The sequence below is a fragment of the Lissotriton helveticus genome, chromosome 4_1, assembly GCF_964261635.1.
Source record: "Lissotriton helveticus chromosome 4_1, aLisHel1.1, whole genome shotgun sequence".
NCBI lineage: Eukaryota > Metazoa > Chordata > Amphibia > Caudata > Salamandridae > Lissotriton > Lissotriton helveticus.
The window spans coordinates 954,341,024-954,356,759 of record NC_136063.1 but is presented as its reverse complement, the minus strand read 5'-3'; the positions used below and the strand labels follow the sequence as shown (position 1 = coordinate 954,356,759).

General features: G+C 46.7%; 1 protein-coding gene across 2 annotated transcripts in view; it reads right to left on the bottom strand.

Moving 5' to 3' along the window:
* Nucleotides 1–15,736, bottom strand: part of ATP9B (ATPase phospholipid transporting 9B) — a 2,445,811-nt gene that overhangs the window by 1,718,605 nt on the left and 711,470 nt on the right. The window lies entirely within an intron of this gene.

Here is a 15,736-nt window from a genome sequence, read left to right as displayed (position 1 = left end):
GCATGGATTTGTATGCTCGTATAGAAACACATTGTTTTTTAAGAGAGGGATAGTGTGATTACTTTTAAGCAAGACATCCTCTCTTCCATGGCAAAGGCTTTTGACAGCTTCGTATCCAGTACTGTTCCTAGAAACACCAGTGATCTAGAGAGAACTAGAGATAATTGTTACCTATTGAGGCCTAGGGATTGGAAAAGTGTCAGACAGGCCTCTGTGGACTTCTTTGCTAACTGGAGAGAGGGACCTTTGATTACCCAGTCGTCCAGGGAGGGGAACACCTGGTGACTGGAACCTCTGAGGAAAGCCGCCACTGGTGCCATGCACTTGGTAAATACTCTGGGAGCCAATTTTAACCAGAAGAGGAGCACCTTGAATTGAAAATGGACGCCTGCCACCTCGAACCAGAGAAACCTTTGGTGTTTCGGAACATGGAAATAAGCGTCCAGTAGATCCAGGGAGGAGAGATAATCTCCTGAGTTCATAAATTGCAAAATCTCTTGAAGAGATAGCATCTTGAAGGGTTGCTTTTTGATTAACTTGTTCAAGAGCCTCAAATCCATTAGCTGCCTCAACTTTCCTGACTTATTCTTGATAAGAAAGAAGTGGGAATACTAGCTTTGGTTGCGCTGATAGTACAGCACCTCTTCTATTGCTTTTTTGGAAAGAAGCAATGGGATTTCTTTCTTGAGAAATGGATAATGATGATGTGATGCCTTGCGCAGAGGAAGATTAAGAGACTTATGAACTAAGTTCAGGGTGTGAACATGCTGGAATACGTCTAACACCCATCTGTTGGAAGAGAGGAGCTCCACTGATCGGAGACTTTGGAGAATGTGTGACCTAATTGAAGCGGGAATGAGTTGACAGGAGCCTGCGTTACTTCATTGTCTTCTCTTGGTATCCTGAGTCTTTCCTCCTGCTGCCGGACAGCGACGCTTCAGCTGTCTGGAACATGTAAACACTGTGGTTGCTCTGTAAGACTGTGCTAAATATTACGAACGAAAACCCTGTTGGGAGTAGGGCTGAAACCTGTGCTGGAACTGCCATCGGGCGGTAAATTGACCTCTACCCTTTCCCCGAAAAGCCTGGAAATGTCTGTGCTGCAAGTTTACCAACGACTTAGGGGTGTCTGTATCAGACTTAAACGACTGCAAAGCCTTACTGACATGTTTCCCAAAAAGGTTTTTGCCATAGAATGGCATGCCTAGCATCTTGGTCTAAACCTTTAGTGGGTGAAATGCAGTCGCTTTAAGCCATCCTTGGTGTCTCAATACTGCAGCTCCAGTCATCTGCCTGAAGGCTGTGGAAGAAACATCCATGGCAACATCTATAATTTTGGAAGAGGCCTTTTCCCTTTCTGTAAGGATCTCTCTTGCCTCTTTCTTCTTGTCATCTAGGAGCTATTCCAAAAGAGATGAAATCTCAGACCACATCTGAGGGTTGTATCTCCTACAGATAGCCAGAGCATTGGAGGCTCTGATTGAAGTAGCCGGCCTCACAGAAAACCTTTTGCCTTTATAATCAAGTCTGTGGCCTTCTTAAACACGAGAACCTGTACACGGTGAGGAAGGTTTTTTTGCTCTTCTCTGCACAGACTGCATGATGACTGAGTCTGGTCTAGGGTGACCAATGGGACACGTAGGTGAACCATCAGGAGCCTTGTACTAATCGTCCAGCTTGGCAATAATAGCTGCTACAGATGCCGGGGTCTTCATTAATTATAAGCCTTACTGCCATATGAAATCAACAATAGGGGTAGCATGAGTGGTGCGCTGAGTTTGCGCCTTAAAATCATAGAGGAAGCACTATGTTGAACTGGCATAGGAAGGTCGAAGTGCTTAGACGCTCTCTCAAGCAAATCATGGAAACTACCAATATTTACTAGTGGAGATTCAGCTGTCAGAGGAGTAGAAGAAGCTGGCATTGGTTTTACATTTTCATCCCACTCAGTATGAACATTAGGATGCAACTAGATCTCTCCCTCTTCCAGCTGCAGGTCATCGCTGTCATGGAAAGTATCAGGAATAAATGTTAGAGGTGGTATAGGTCTGTCTCTTTGAGGCCTGGGCATGCTCTGTGAGTGGTGTCAGGAACTTCCGGCTTCAGTGGGAGCTGGTGAGAAGAGTTGGCATCAGGGAACCTTTAATAACAGTTCCTTAACATCATGCGTAAGTCTGTGACCAATGCAATTGGGATAGTGATTGTGGGTTCATATACATGATGTTTCTGGTCCTCTTGCTCCTCATAAGAATAATGCTCCTGGAATGTGTCCTATTCCTGAGCAAATGATGTAACCTGTCAGAGAAAGAGTAATCACCTTCAAGATAGGCTGACTGATTACGGTCCGCTTACTCGTCCTCCGTATTTTAAACATTTAACTTTTAATTGTGAGGGACCATACACAGGAACAAAATTAACCAAATGTTATATGGAGGGTCTAAGGGAATGTTTAAAGACCTAGCGTGGATATATTCCCCTGAATGTACTTATAAAACATATAGACTATACATGGGTCTAGGAGGTCTATAAAAGACCTACTCGTGTGCAATTCCTTTCCCAGCTTAGCGGCCGCCTGAGGTACCGACGGAGAGAGCGGGGCCTCCATTCCTGAGCTGTCGCCAGGTGAGGGGAGGTCCATTCCCCGGAAGGCACGGGATCTAACAGCATCCTGTAACTTGCGGAGGATCTTCACACCTGCAAATCAGGTTTTTTAGGTTGTATTGATCCCAACCTTGTATTTTCTATTTTCTATTCACTAAAAATATTTTGTATATTTTTCACTACGCAGTAGCAAGTATTTATAGTGGTCCTGAGGAAGGCCTAGGATAAATTGACATCCTGGTAGGCTAAAACATGTAGACCAGAACCAGTTACATGTAAGCAGTTAATTTGCTAAAACTGCTTTTGCACTGTTTTTAATTTGGATAAGTGGAAGATATCCATTAAACTTTTTTTCTTCTACTACCAATTTTACTTTCACTTCTCTTACTCATGCACTGCGTCCATCACTCATATTCTCAGAATATCTCTTCACATCTGCAGTTTCTCACTTACTTTCCTTTTTGAAAACATCTGGGAGCTCCCCTCTCTTAGTGAGAAGGTTGTAGCCCTTGGTTACACAAATGAGTAACCAGGAAGGAGAACACAGATGATGAAGCATATCACTTTGGTGAGTGATGGGTATCCGTCCTTTTTAAAAGATTTTCCTTTTTAAAGAAATCTGGTTTTGCCTCTTCATAGGCAGTATCCTCTTACCATTGGGATACAGCAGACTAGGTTTTCTGCAAAACAAGTAGGTATTTTATAGACCTCCTAGACCCATGGATGGTCTTTATGTTTTATAAGGACTATACACAGGGCCAAAGAGACCCTCAACCTCGGTTTCCTGAATGTCCAGGAGACATTCAGGTGGCAGGGGTGAAATTTTGAAAAAATCCTGCATCAGAGAAGAGGTTTTGATACAAAATGTCCTTTTCTACTATCGACGGGATCGTCGACGGTGGGGTGTAGATGACGCAGCACTGACCAGAACCTTCTTTGATGGAACAGCAGCGGATGTGGCTGTTGGCAGTGATGTCGACGAGGAAATCTTCGTTGTCAGAGACAGCCTACTTGACGCCAACTATGGCGTCATCGTCACAGTTTTTGCCAATGGTGTGGCAGCCACCGTAGTCTTGATCGTCAACACCGTCGACGCTGCAGATATTCCTGGTGACATGGATGCTGTTGACGGTAAGGTCTTCGTCGACGGTGCCGTCGACCGCCGAATTGTCTTAGTAGAGGGCTCCTTGAATGGTGTATGAGGAGCAGATGCAGGTGGTGTATCAGACCTGTGATGAGAGGAGGAAGGGCCATCCGGCTTCTTGCATCTTCTCTTTTCCAAACTGGTCTCCCTGTGCACGACCTGGAGTTTTTGGAGTCTCTCTCAGAAGATGATGAGTCCCCTTTTTCCTCTTCCTTGAGGAGGAATGGGCCTTCTCTTCACACTCTGAATCTGAGTCAGGGCTGGTCTTCTTTTTCTGCAGCCACAAAAGTAATCTACCCTCCCAGTCTTTGAAAGTTTTCACAGAAAAAGTACTGCATTCTATTGGCTTATGTTGTGGGTCAATACAATATAAGCATTTTTCAGAATAGAGCATGGAGTTTCCAGAAGTACTGCAAGGCATGAACAGCCTTTTTTTAGACTGAGACATTATGTGAGAAAACACACTCAAACACACTCCCAGACTGTACCTCAGATGTTGGTAGGAGGTTTAGAGATGACGAGGAGAACTCCAGGTCAAAAGGTTAACAGTGACACACTGTGATTAAGCAGAGCATAGACTCCCTAACACACAAAGTGCGGTAACAAATCTGAGGTATGGTGGCTCTGCAGGGGATGAGTGCCTCAGGGTCTCTGCTCTGATTGGCTGAAGTTTGGATGTATTAAATCAGTGTAAATTGTCTACAAATTTTAATTGTTTTTTTCAATGGAGTTTAATGCTAATAGTTTAGCACTGATTTTATTACTGTTACCGTGAGACTCCCATCATGACGACAGGGAAGATTCAAGCAAGTGAATCTATAGAAGATACAATATTGGAGCAATAAGCTATATCTCGAAAACATAATTTTGATTTTCAATCTCTCAAAAACAAAATTCCAAGAGGGAAAATGAAAATTGCAGCAGTTGCTCAGCATTTCTTCCTGTATCTATTCTAACGACAAAAAAGTTTATAACTAGGTCACCGCAACATCCAAAACAGTGTTAACAAATAAATCAGATATAATAAGCAGTCTTAAAATCTGATCTTCAAGTACAAACATTGCTCTGCCCTTCACCACACAATCTTTAAGTTATTTGTGATTAAAACAAAATCTTAAATATTACAGCCCAGTGCACTTCAAGCCTCAGGACACTTCGTCAGGGATAGTTGATGAACATAATCTTTACTACACTGGCAATCGACCACTGACAACTGAACCCTGCTTTTCACTATTACTTCCCTGCTATCATGGAAATGTACCTAATATAACGCTTAGCAGTCTTTCCTCCATTTCAATCACCATTGTTAATGGTTACCTACCAGCCGGTAAAATTTCACCGCAAACCACAAACTCATTTTAAGAATTAAATACAGAAAAGCCAGACTTCGGAATTATGATTTTTTGGTGTTTAAATCATGAAAATATTTGCACGTACACATCGAATAATGCACTGTATTCTATAAAAAAAATTACGTTATACAAGGAAAAAGTAATAGTTTTGAAATATTTCCCACTTTTGAAAAGTACTATCTGCGTAAAACATGCACCAACTAATTTTGTGCTACTGCTAGGGAACGACCGTAGCGAGAAACATGTTGACCTAAACAACAGTTTTTATATTCACATTTTACTTCACGGATGCGTGAGCAGCGGTAAAATACTCACCCCTCCTCCACATTTGTTCTAAGGAGGACCTCCACATCCTACACATATTTTAACCTTATCTTCGGGACCCCTGAATAAAACTAGGAACTGGGTACCATTGAAGATAATTTTAACCCACCAACTCACTTCTCCAGGCCCACACACCTGCATGCACAACTGCGGCATCTCCTTAAAAGATCTCCGCTAAAGAGCCCACTTGCGGGGCCCGTGGAGGACAGCAGCGCCATCCCCACGAGGAGCAATGTCCGATCATGAAGCATGACACTCGCACGGGTGTGTGAGGGCACCAAGTCAAAGTGGCGAAATTCCCCCAATTCTTCCATTATCCAACCTTACTAAGATAATCACAACTTATCCAATCATAATAGGTTGATCTATCCTCTTTTCTTTAGGAACAGCTACCTCTCAGTGATTATAACTGCTAAGAGAGTGCCTAAGGAGTCACACCTAGCTCATCAACAAATTTGTGTAATCTGGTCGTTTTTGTGATCTAGTTCAAAGGGTGCACCTTCATGGTAAAAAAAAACATGATTTAGAGGTTGCCTTTGTGTTTATTTAGAGTAATTGATTTTTCTAGTAAGCTACAGGATACAAATAAAATACTGCGTGCATTACCAACCAAGATCTAGAAGGCCTTATTGCCCATACACACTTTAAACTAACTTAAATGAGAAGTTATTGAATTATCAGCTGGCTGTTTTTGTGGATAACTATGCTCTCCTGGACAACATCCAACGTGGGTTCCGTAAGGGTTTCAGTACAGAGTCTGCTTTGATGGTGGCTAGTGAGGAGATCAGGGCAGCAGTGGATGAGGGGGGCAATTCCGCCCTTGTCCTATTAGATTTCTCTATAGCTTTGACACGGTCAATCATTCTCTTCTGATTGATCATTTCCCGAACCTGGGAATTCAGGGGTCAGCCATCAGTCTATTGAATTCATTATTCACACAACAGTCTCAATCAGTCTCTTACAAAGACTTTATTTCTGATCCTTTTACACTGCCGTGCGGGGTCCCTCAGGGCTCATCCTTAAACACGACTCAATTCAATGTTTTTGTCACCCTGTTAGTGGCACTCATCAAATCATTTGGTTTGTCATTTGTTTTTTATGCAGTCGCCACCCAGATCGTAGTCTCCCTATCAAACAAAGGCCTGGATAGGAGTAATATTTTTAACAGTTGTATGAGTGCAGTGGGCTCTTGGATGGACCAAAACTGCAAAAAACTTAGCTACTCTAAAACAGAGGTCATTTTGTTGGGAAATAACCTGACTTTCTGGTCTCCCAAATGGTGGCCTGAGGAACTAATGACCCTTCCAAATCCGGTTGAGAGGGTAAAAATCTAGGAGTTCTTCTTGACTGGTTGACATATTAGGAGCAGGTAAACAAAGTTACCTCCAGTGTGTTCTTTACCCTTCGAATGATAACGTAAATTGCTCCATTTCTTCCCACTGACTTGCTTAAAACTGTAGTCATTGCACTGGTACTTTCCAGGATGTATTATTGGAATGGGCTCTATCACAATCTACCCAAAATAATACACTTAATGAATTACAGATCCTGCAAAATGCAGCGGCATGGGAGTTGATGAAGATCCATAGGTTTGTCTCAGCCTCGCCAGCCTTTCGCAGTTTACAGTGGCTGCCAGTGAGAAAAAGGATCAGTTTTAAAGGATTGTGTATGGCCTATAAGGCACTACATGGCCTTGGTCCAAAGTACCTTAAAGATAAATTCAGATGGTATGTACCTGGTCAGTCTTTGCGTTCCAGCTCTGCCAAAGAACTGAGTGTTTCCAAGCATAGGCTGTCCACCTGGGGTGGTAGTAGCAGTATCCTCTGGGGGCTTGGCTAGAGGCCCAAGATGGAGGTTGCATAATCGACGAGCCCCGGGCCTTCGTAGATTGTGGGATTGCTCCTGAAGATCTGCAGTGGCCTCCGTCTACATTGCGTTGTAACTGTAGTGATCCTGCACCTACACTACTCAGTGGTTGGAGTCCTGATGCGGGGGAGCAGGGCAGGTACCCCGGGTGGCCTTAATCCTGTTTGGGGGTGCTGGCTGGTGCTACCGAGGAGGCCCTCCTCCACTCTCCGCAGTGCTTGGTTCCTTGCGGTGGGGATGGCAACATGACTCCCTCTCCCCCCCTTCTCCTTCACTGCTTGAGTGATCCTGGTCTCCGGTGGAGGAGTGGCCACTGACTTACCGCTGCAGTGTGGCATTGTGGTGGCCTGTGGCTCCCTCCCTATGGTGTCCGGCTGCTCACTTGTAACTGCACTGGTGGCCGAAGTACCCACACTGGTAGGAGTGCGCCTGAGTGCCTGGGGGCCATCTTGGAGGCCGGTGGGATCATTGAAACTTGGCAAGACTGGGCCCGGTACTCAACATCACAGAATAGCGTCTTCCCTGGTGGGGCAGAGATGAGAAGGCACTATATCCGAGTGGATTGGTTGAAGCGCGAGAATTAATAAGTGCACCCCTCCTGCCTTGCTGTCCCACATTGGGTGTAGATGTGCATCGATGTGGGGTGCCTCCCTCTTTCTCCCTTGTGCATTACTTCACGAACAGTGGCCCGGCTGCGCAGCCCAGTCGTGGGTTCTAGATCCTATCTTGGTCCCAGGTGTAGACGGCAGGCGGGAAGTGTAGTACTCTCCCATCGGGTGGCTGACGAGGCTGCCTTGTTTCTGGACCTGCACTGTCCTACTGGCCACCTGATTTGCATGGAGCCCATAAGTGCAATCTACTTGGCAACGCGGCTGAGTCACCAGCGGCTATGGGCATGAGTGGGACGAAGAAGGCAGCGGACACCAGCTGAGCTGGCTCGCCCCCTTCAGAGACCTCCTCTATACAGTCTCGTCAGACTGATGATGGGGCTACAGCCCGACCTCCTGCTGATAAGCTGGACGTGATACTCCAGGAAATCCGAGAGTCGAGATCGGCTATTGCGCAACAAATAGCCACTATATCCACAGAAATGAACTTGCTCAAGGATGACCACAAGAAGCTAGCAGACAAGGTGAAGATCTCTGAACAATCGATTCTAACACCACTTCCGCAGGTGAAGGAACATGATGTGCAGATAGAGCAGATGCGAAAGCAGATGGAGGCCTTAAAGTCTTGTGTCGATGATACAGACGGTAGGGCCCGACGCAACAACCTTCGCATTGTTGAGCTCCCTGAAGGTGCGGAAGGGCAATACCTCACAACCTTTATAGTGAACTGGCTGAACACCAGTATAGCCCCCACTCGCTTATCTGCATTTTTTACGGCGGTGCGGGCCCGCCGGGTACCCATGCGTAAACCTATCCTGGTGCAAACCGGCGCCCGATGTTGGCAAGAATTCTAAATTACAGAGACCGTGATCATATCTTGCAAACAGCTCGAGACACCAGCCCCATTCACTTTGACAATACCAAAATTTCCATCTTTCCAGATTATACATTTGCAGTCCAACGCCTGCGCTATTCCGTCATGGAGGTCAAGACCCAGGCCTGTGCTACAGGTTTGACATTTGCACTTTTATTCCCTGCCAAGCTCAAGATCCTTCACAACCAGCGTGTTTGTTCCTTTGATACGCCCGAAGGTGCATGGGAATGCCTTGGCAGGAACTTTCCAGACAATGAGCATGTTATACGCTCTGCACCATCACAGCCAAGGACACAACGCCCTCCACGTCAAAGGTGGAGGGGACTTACCACGCAGAGCACGGCAGCCAGTCCCCCTCACGGCAGTCAGTGCTGGAGGGCAGACGTGAAGGCCTCCGTTCAGCCTCAGTATTGTGAACTTCTTGTGCGCACATCAGCACTAGTCCATCAGTGGAGGTGTCCTCCGATTCAGACTCTGGGGGCAGCATGGCATTGTTTCCTTCTGAGACTACACAATTCAACAATGACCCGCTGACCTAACAGTTTCATGAGCGTAATGTAAAATGGAGTATTGTTTCATGTTCTTTTGACACACGTCCACCTCCGGGGGGAAACGTGGGCGGCTCCACTGGAAGTTGCATGGTATGCTTGACTATTATGGTCCTGTGCGCCGGCCTATCCTGGGTTAGTCCACTCTTTGTAACAGATACCTGCGCATCTGGTGTAAGCAGCCTAACCCACAGGCAAGAAGCCCTTACTGTTATATAGTGTGTCACGTGTTTTGTGCGCACACAGTTTGGTCGACCGAAGTTTAATCGTTTGACCTTGTATTGGAATTATGTTTCCTTGTTCAACGCTACTGATCTGTTTCCTGGGAATCCTGGGCGTGGGTGGTGCGGGCCTCGGGGGTGGTGGGGGGGTTGGGTGGGAGGGGGTGTGGTTCATATTTTTTATATAATTTCTGCAGCAAAGTCATACAATATCAACTGGAATATACAGGGGATGGGCTCGATACAGAAGCGGCATGGGATAGTGGCCCAGCTTCATCTCCGCCGGACACAGATAGTTTACCTACAAGAAACTCACTTGATTTCCTCTGAGCTTGGTAAGGTGCATAGACGATGGAGGGGTCAGTTATATGGTACTGTATATTCTGCTTTCTCAAGGGGTCGTCAAATCTGGTTGCGAGCAGGAGTCCCCTTCTCATTGACCGATAGCAGGATAGATGATCAAGGGAGATATGTACTAATGCAGGCGAAACTGGATGGTGCACCAGTGGTCTTGGGTTCAAGTTATGCAGTTAACACTGACCAGGGCACCTTCCTTTCCCATCTCTTGCATGCACTCTCTGACTGGACGCAGTATCCGTGGATACTAGGGGGGGGATTTCAACACAGTGTTTGATATTAATTTGGACCGCTCGCACCCTCCCTTAGCTAATGTGGCTGCTGCTGTGCAGGCCACTACCTTGACTAACTGGGCCGGGGGATGGGGACTCCTGCATATATGGAGACAACAGCATGTTGGACTGCATGAATATTCTTTCTATTCGTACCCGCACTCCCTGCATACACACCTTGATCATTTTCCATGCACCCCAGACTTGTTCCCCACAGGTGTGAGCAGCCTTTATTTGGGAAAAACCATATCGGACCACAACCCGTTGGAGTTGGTACTCTATTGGGGTCGTACCCCACGCCAATCCCCATTTGGAGCCTCCAACCATTACAACTTGAAGACTCAGTGTTCCGAGATAAATTAACCACTGCCATGGATACATATTTTACTGAAAACTAGGGCACAGACAACATCCAGGGTTGTTGAATGGGAGGCATTTAAGGTGACAGTCCGGGGAGTTTCTATGGGAAACTAGTGGGGATCAGACAGAAGGCGGTCAGGGATCTTATGGGCCAGGAGGCCTTGTTACAAACGCTGGAGGTAGCGGCCCAATCAGATGTGGAGAGAGGGCCAGACCTCCAAGAAGCTAGGATTCGGTATGCCAAGCTGATGGAACACTTAGGTGTGATAGATTTGCATGTGTACACACTGAGCACTCATGCAGAGGGGGATAGGTCGGGCACTTTACTAGCTAGACTGATTAGGCTGCAACCCACCACTACACCTATCCTGGCCATATACGATAGCTGTCATACCTTGATCACTACGCAGGTAGAAATTAATAAAACATTTCACGACTACTATGCAGCCTTTAACGCTGCCCCCCCATGCGATATGATGGGAGCAACAGCAACATTCCTGGAGTCAGTGGACTTCCCTACCATTACTGCTGCACAGGCTGAGGACTTGGCGGCCCCTTTCACCACTGCTGAGATCGTAGTGCAATGCAGGGACTCGCCTGTAATAAAACCCCAGGCTCTGATGGGCTCCCCATTGAGTTTTATTCCACTTTTGCAACTCCCCTAGTACTCAAACTGTTACAACTGTACACCACTGCCTTGACAGAGGGTATCCTGCCCCCTACGGCTCGGGAGGCAATAGTGACCTCTTTATTAAAACCGGATAAATCCCAGACAGTCCTCACTGCATATAAGCCCCTCTCAATTCTTAATACGGAATATAAAATTCTCAGTAAACTTCTTGCGTCGAGGCTCCTTCCCTTACTCCCCAAGATGATCAACACAGACCAATGTGGCTTTATACGTAAATGCAGTACCTCACTGAACATCCCACGTCTCTATGCCCTTATACATTATGCCAGAGCCGATTTCCCCCATGCGGGGTGCCTCTCCTTGGATATACGTCAGGCATTTGATTCCCTAAGCTGGCCATTCAGCTGGCTGCTTTGGTCAAATATGGAATCCCTACAGAGGGTGGAACTGCTCTATGCTAGACCCACAGCGAGGGCAAAAACTGGTACCAACATCTCCCAAGCATATGATGCTTTTTGAGGGACACAACAGGGTCACCCCCTGTCGCCCTTGCTGTTTGTGCTTGCCTTAGAACCCCTGTAAAAACAACAGTTGATGGACAGAATGAAGAACCCCTGGCACGTTTGCGTTGCACAATGGCGCCATATGGTATTCCAGTAGTCCGGATACGTCACACTGTGTCGGCTTATGCAGATTACATGTTGCTCTACTTTGCAGATATGCATATAGACATAACACCAATAGCCTCGCTGTTTGAGCAATTTGGGGAGATCTCTGGTTTACACCTCAACGCCTCCAAATCGGTAGCTTTCTCCTTTTATATTACGTATATTCGTCCCACCTTTCAATTTGGTCCAATGCATTTTAAGGTGGAGCCTTCTACCTTTAAACGTCTAGGGATCTATATCTACAGGACCACATCGGACATCATCGATGGAAATGTGGTCCGTACACATAACAATCCTAGGGCCGGAGGAGCTAAGCTTGCAACCAAGATGGCCGCGAGAGCTCCCGGCTCCGCCGACCTCCGTTTTTAGGTGGATTATCCTGGCACATATCCTGATTTTACGCCCGACCTCCATGTGGATGAATAGTTGCAGAGCTTGAAGTTGCAATCCCGAGAATTTTATTGGCCTGATTGACGGAGTTATACCGTGGTCTAATTCGGAGAACGGAGCAGTCAATCTCATTCTAGGCCCTTACGATCTTCCTTGCGAACTCCGTCTGGTAGAACCACCGCTTTCTCAGGAGAACCAAGTTTTGAAAAAAGTTCAAAAAAGTTCAGTCTGGAATAAATCAAAAATAATAGGTCCCCGAGAACCCCAACCACACTCATATTCTCCCTCACTAACTCCAGTTCAGGATGATATTTCCGAGTCCAGCTTGGGAGCCAGGGCCTCCAGTACTGGCTCTGCCCGGGTTTCAGTTTAACAACATCGGCCGTGAGACTCGACTTGGGTCCGGTCCCCCGAAGTGAAGGTTATCCTTGTCCGATAATGATGGCGGTCGGTTGGTCGGACTAACATCGTACGAGTGGCGACTGGACATGTCGGAGGCTGTGGGCGGAGGTCCCAGTCCTGGAGTCCCGGTTTGCTGCCCCCCGGGATTTGGTGGATCGGGGTCCTCGCTCGCGGTAACGGCGTACGAATTGCTGCAATTCATTGCTAAGTCGCCCTCCGTAATTGTCCGCTCCGCTTTCGCTTGTTCCCCCGGAGATACCCAGGTCTTCGGGGAAGAGACCATGTTTGTAGCTGAAGGTGCGGAGACGGGCCAGATGGAGTATGAGCCGTCGCTGAAGACCGTTCTGGCCGCCATCTGCACACTACACTCGCATCTGGACGCCATTGTCTGCAAAATGATCGCTGGTGCAGCTAAAATGAGGAGAGTGGGTCCGGACTCTGATTCATTGCATGGCCCGGCACGAGCTAAGTTTTCCATGGTGTACATTGAGACGGAGGATGGAGGCACCGAGCAGAAGGATGTATTGACGCCCGTGGTCGGAGCGCGGCCGCCCACTTGCGAACTTGGAACTTCGAATCGATCGCAACAACCGAGACTGCTGTCATCAGATGTGGAACACCTGTTTCCCCATACCCGGGGACCTTGAGAAGCGACCTGCGGTTTGCACCTTTGTCTTTTTCCCCCCGATCAGTCGTACTAAGTCCACGGAGGAAATATCATCGTGAACTGGAGTCGGTGAGGGAGAATATGAGTGTGGTTGGGGTTCTCGGGGACCTATTATTTTTGATTTATTCCAGACTGAACTTTTTTGAACTTTTTTCAAAACTTGGTTCTCCTGAGAAAGCGGTGGTTCTACCAGACGGAGTTCGCAAGGAAGATCGTAAGGGCCTAGAATGAGATTGACTGCTCCGTTCTGAAATTATGACTTCAATGGACACGGGATTTGCTACCATACTGATTGTGGGAGGTTGGGCGGTGCCTGTAACTTCCCCTATTCGTTTTGCTTGTGTATCCTCAAGGATTTATTTTTACTGTACTGTAGGGGTTGTTTCCTTATGACGGGGGGAGGGGAGTCCGGGAGCCTGTATGATAATTTCCTCCTCCATTTTTTACTACTTTTAGTATTAGTTAGTTGGGGCGAGAGGCACACTGCTAGTTGGGGTTAGGCGATAGCCATATGCAGGGGTGCAGGGTGGGGGGTGGGGTTTATTGTATTGTCTTTGTTTTCGTTTTATGTCTTTGAATCCTACACATATCCTGACAATGGGTGCCTTCCTAAATGGTTATCCTGCTCGGTGGGCGGACGGGACCTGGGGGTCGTAATGTTTACATGGTTCTCACAATGTATGGCCTTTTAATTGCTGCGAGCTGGGTGCGGTCGCCATTTTGTCCACTGCTCATCTTCCTAAATTCTCCTGACACTCGAAAGAGATTCGAATACGATACTCCTGTTACCTATGGGTGGTGGACTTTGAATAATGTCGTTTGGACTGGATCTGAAATTATTGCATTTATACGGCCACACTCCAGTATTATTTCATGCTTCAGCTTCTACCTTGGGGTTACCCGTCTATTTTTTGCCATATGTATGTATATTTGTTGTTCATTCCGTGAAGTAAGACGCATGTTGTTGATTTTTCCTGTGTTCTTCATTAATAAAAAGAAAGATATAAAAAAAAAAAAAAACAATCCTAGGGTCCAAGTGGCGTTTTGGAACACCCTGCCCCTAACAATCACAGGTCGTATAGCCGTTTCTAAAATGGTTGTGCTCCCTAGATTGTTGTACTACTTTGTGAATCTCCCCATGGTCCTTCCTGCTTGGATCTATAGAGCTTAAGGTACATTATTAACCTCATTACTATGGGACAGGGCCGTCACAGATTGGCTCTTACCAAAATGCAATTACCGAGTACGGAAGGGGGCATGGGAGTGTTGGATTTTAAGGCCTACTCTATAGTGGGCCAACTGCAGTGGATGGCTTATTGGTTGGCCGGTTATAACTTATTTGAGATTGGTTATTTCCCTGAACATTTGCAGGCTGGATCCCTACAATCTCTATTATGCCCCGGTGTGATCCGAATGAAAGACCCCCCATATCTATTACACATTGCACTCCAGTATTGGAAATTAACGTTGAAATATACTGCCACACCCATACCATACGACCCCAATGTCCCCCTATGTGGCCTACCCAGATTACGGGGAGTGTTATCTGCCACTAGAATACACAGCTGGGTGGAGAGTGGTGTGACGACCGTAGGTGACTAATTTTTAGTTGGGAACTTAATGCCTCATGAAGAATTCACGCAGAGTCACTCGGCCCCTCCCACGCTGTTTTAACACATGCTGCGATTACACAATATGTGCAGAAGTACTGGTTGGTGGACCAGAAGGAGCCCCCGACCTTTGGACTATTGCAGACGCTGCGCATAATGAGTCATGGTAGTCAACTGGTCAGATGGCTGTACCGCGGCTTATGGTCCCATCTAGGACTCTCCCTGTTGTCTCTTCGACATAAATGGGAAGCGGACATAGCCAGGAAGTTTAATGACAGAGAATGGGTGCAGATCCTTGAGTATCCTAGGAGCGTCTCCCTAAATGCCCGGCTGAAAGATTGTTCGTACTATACAGGGCCTACCTCACGCCTCGGGTGATAAAGCGTATGAACCCAACTTCCCCTTCGGAATGTCCTCAATGCCACTGTCCAGAGGCAGATTTTGTACACATGTTATGGGCCTGCCCATCTCTTGTAAAATTAAGGACAGAGGTTATACAGGGCCTCACACACCTCACTGAACGCTCCACGTGGAATGCTCCTGAAACCTGTCTTTTGGGTCTCCTGCACTTTGACTGAGGCCACGGCTCCTGTGTTGTTCTTTTCTGCAATGTCGGGAAGGAAAACGCTGGTGTAGACGTGATATATATATATATATATATATATATATATATCTCACATATCACTGAAAAGGCTCCGAAAGTCATCGGCCATTTCAGGTGGCTTGCAAGTGCAGTTATATTACTCTGCGAAGACGAGCACCACTGCGGGAGGTCTGTACCCACAGCACTGCATTGGCGTGTTTTTCTTTTCAAATTAAAACACCATTGCCATTTGGTTTG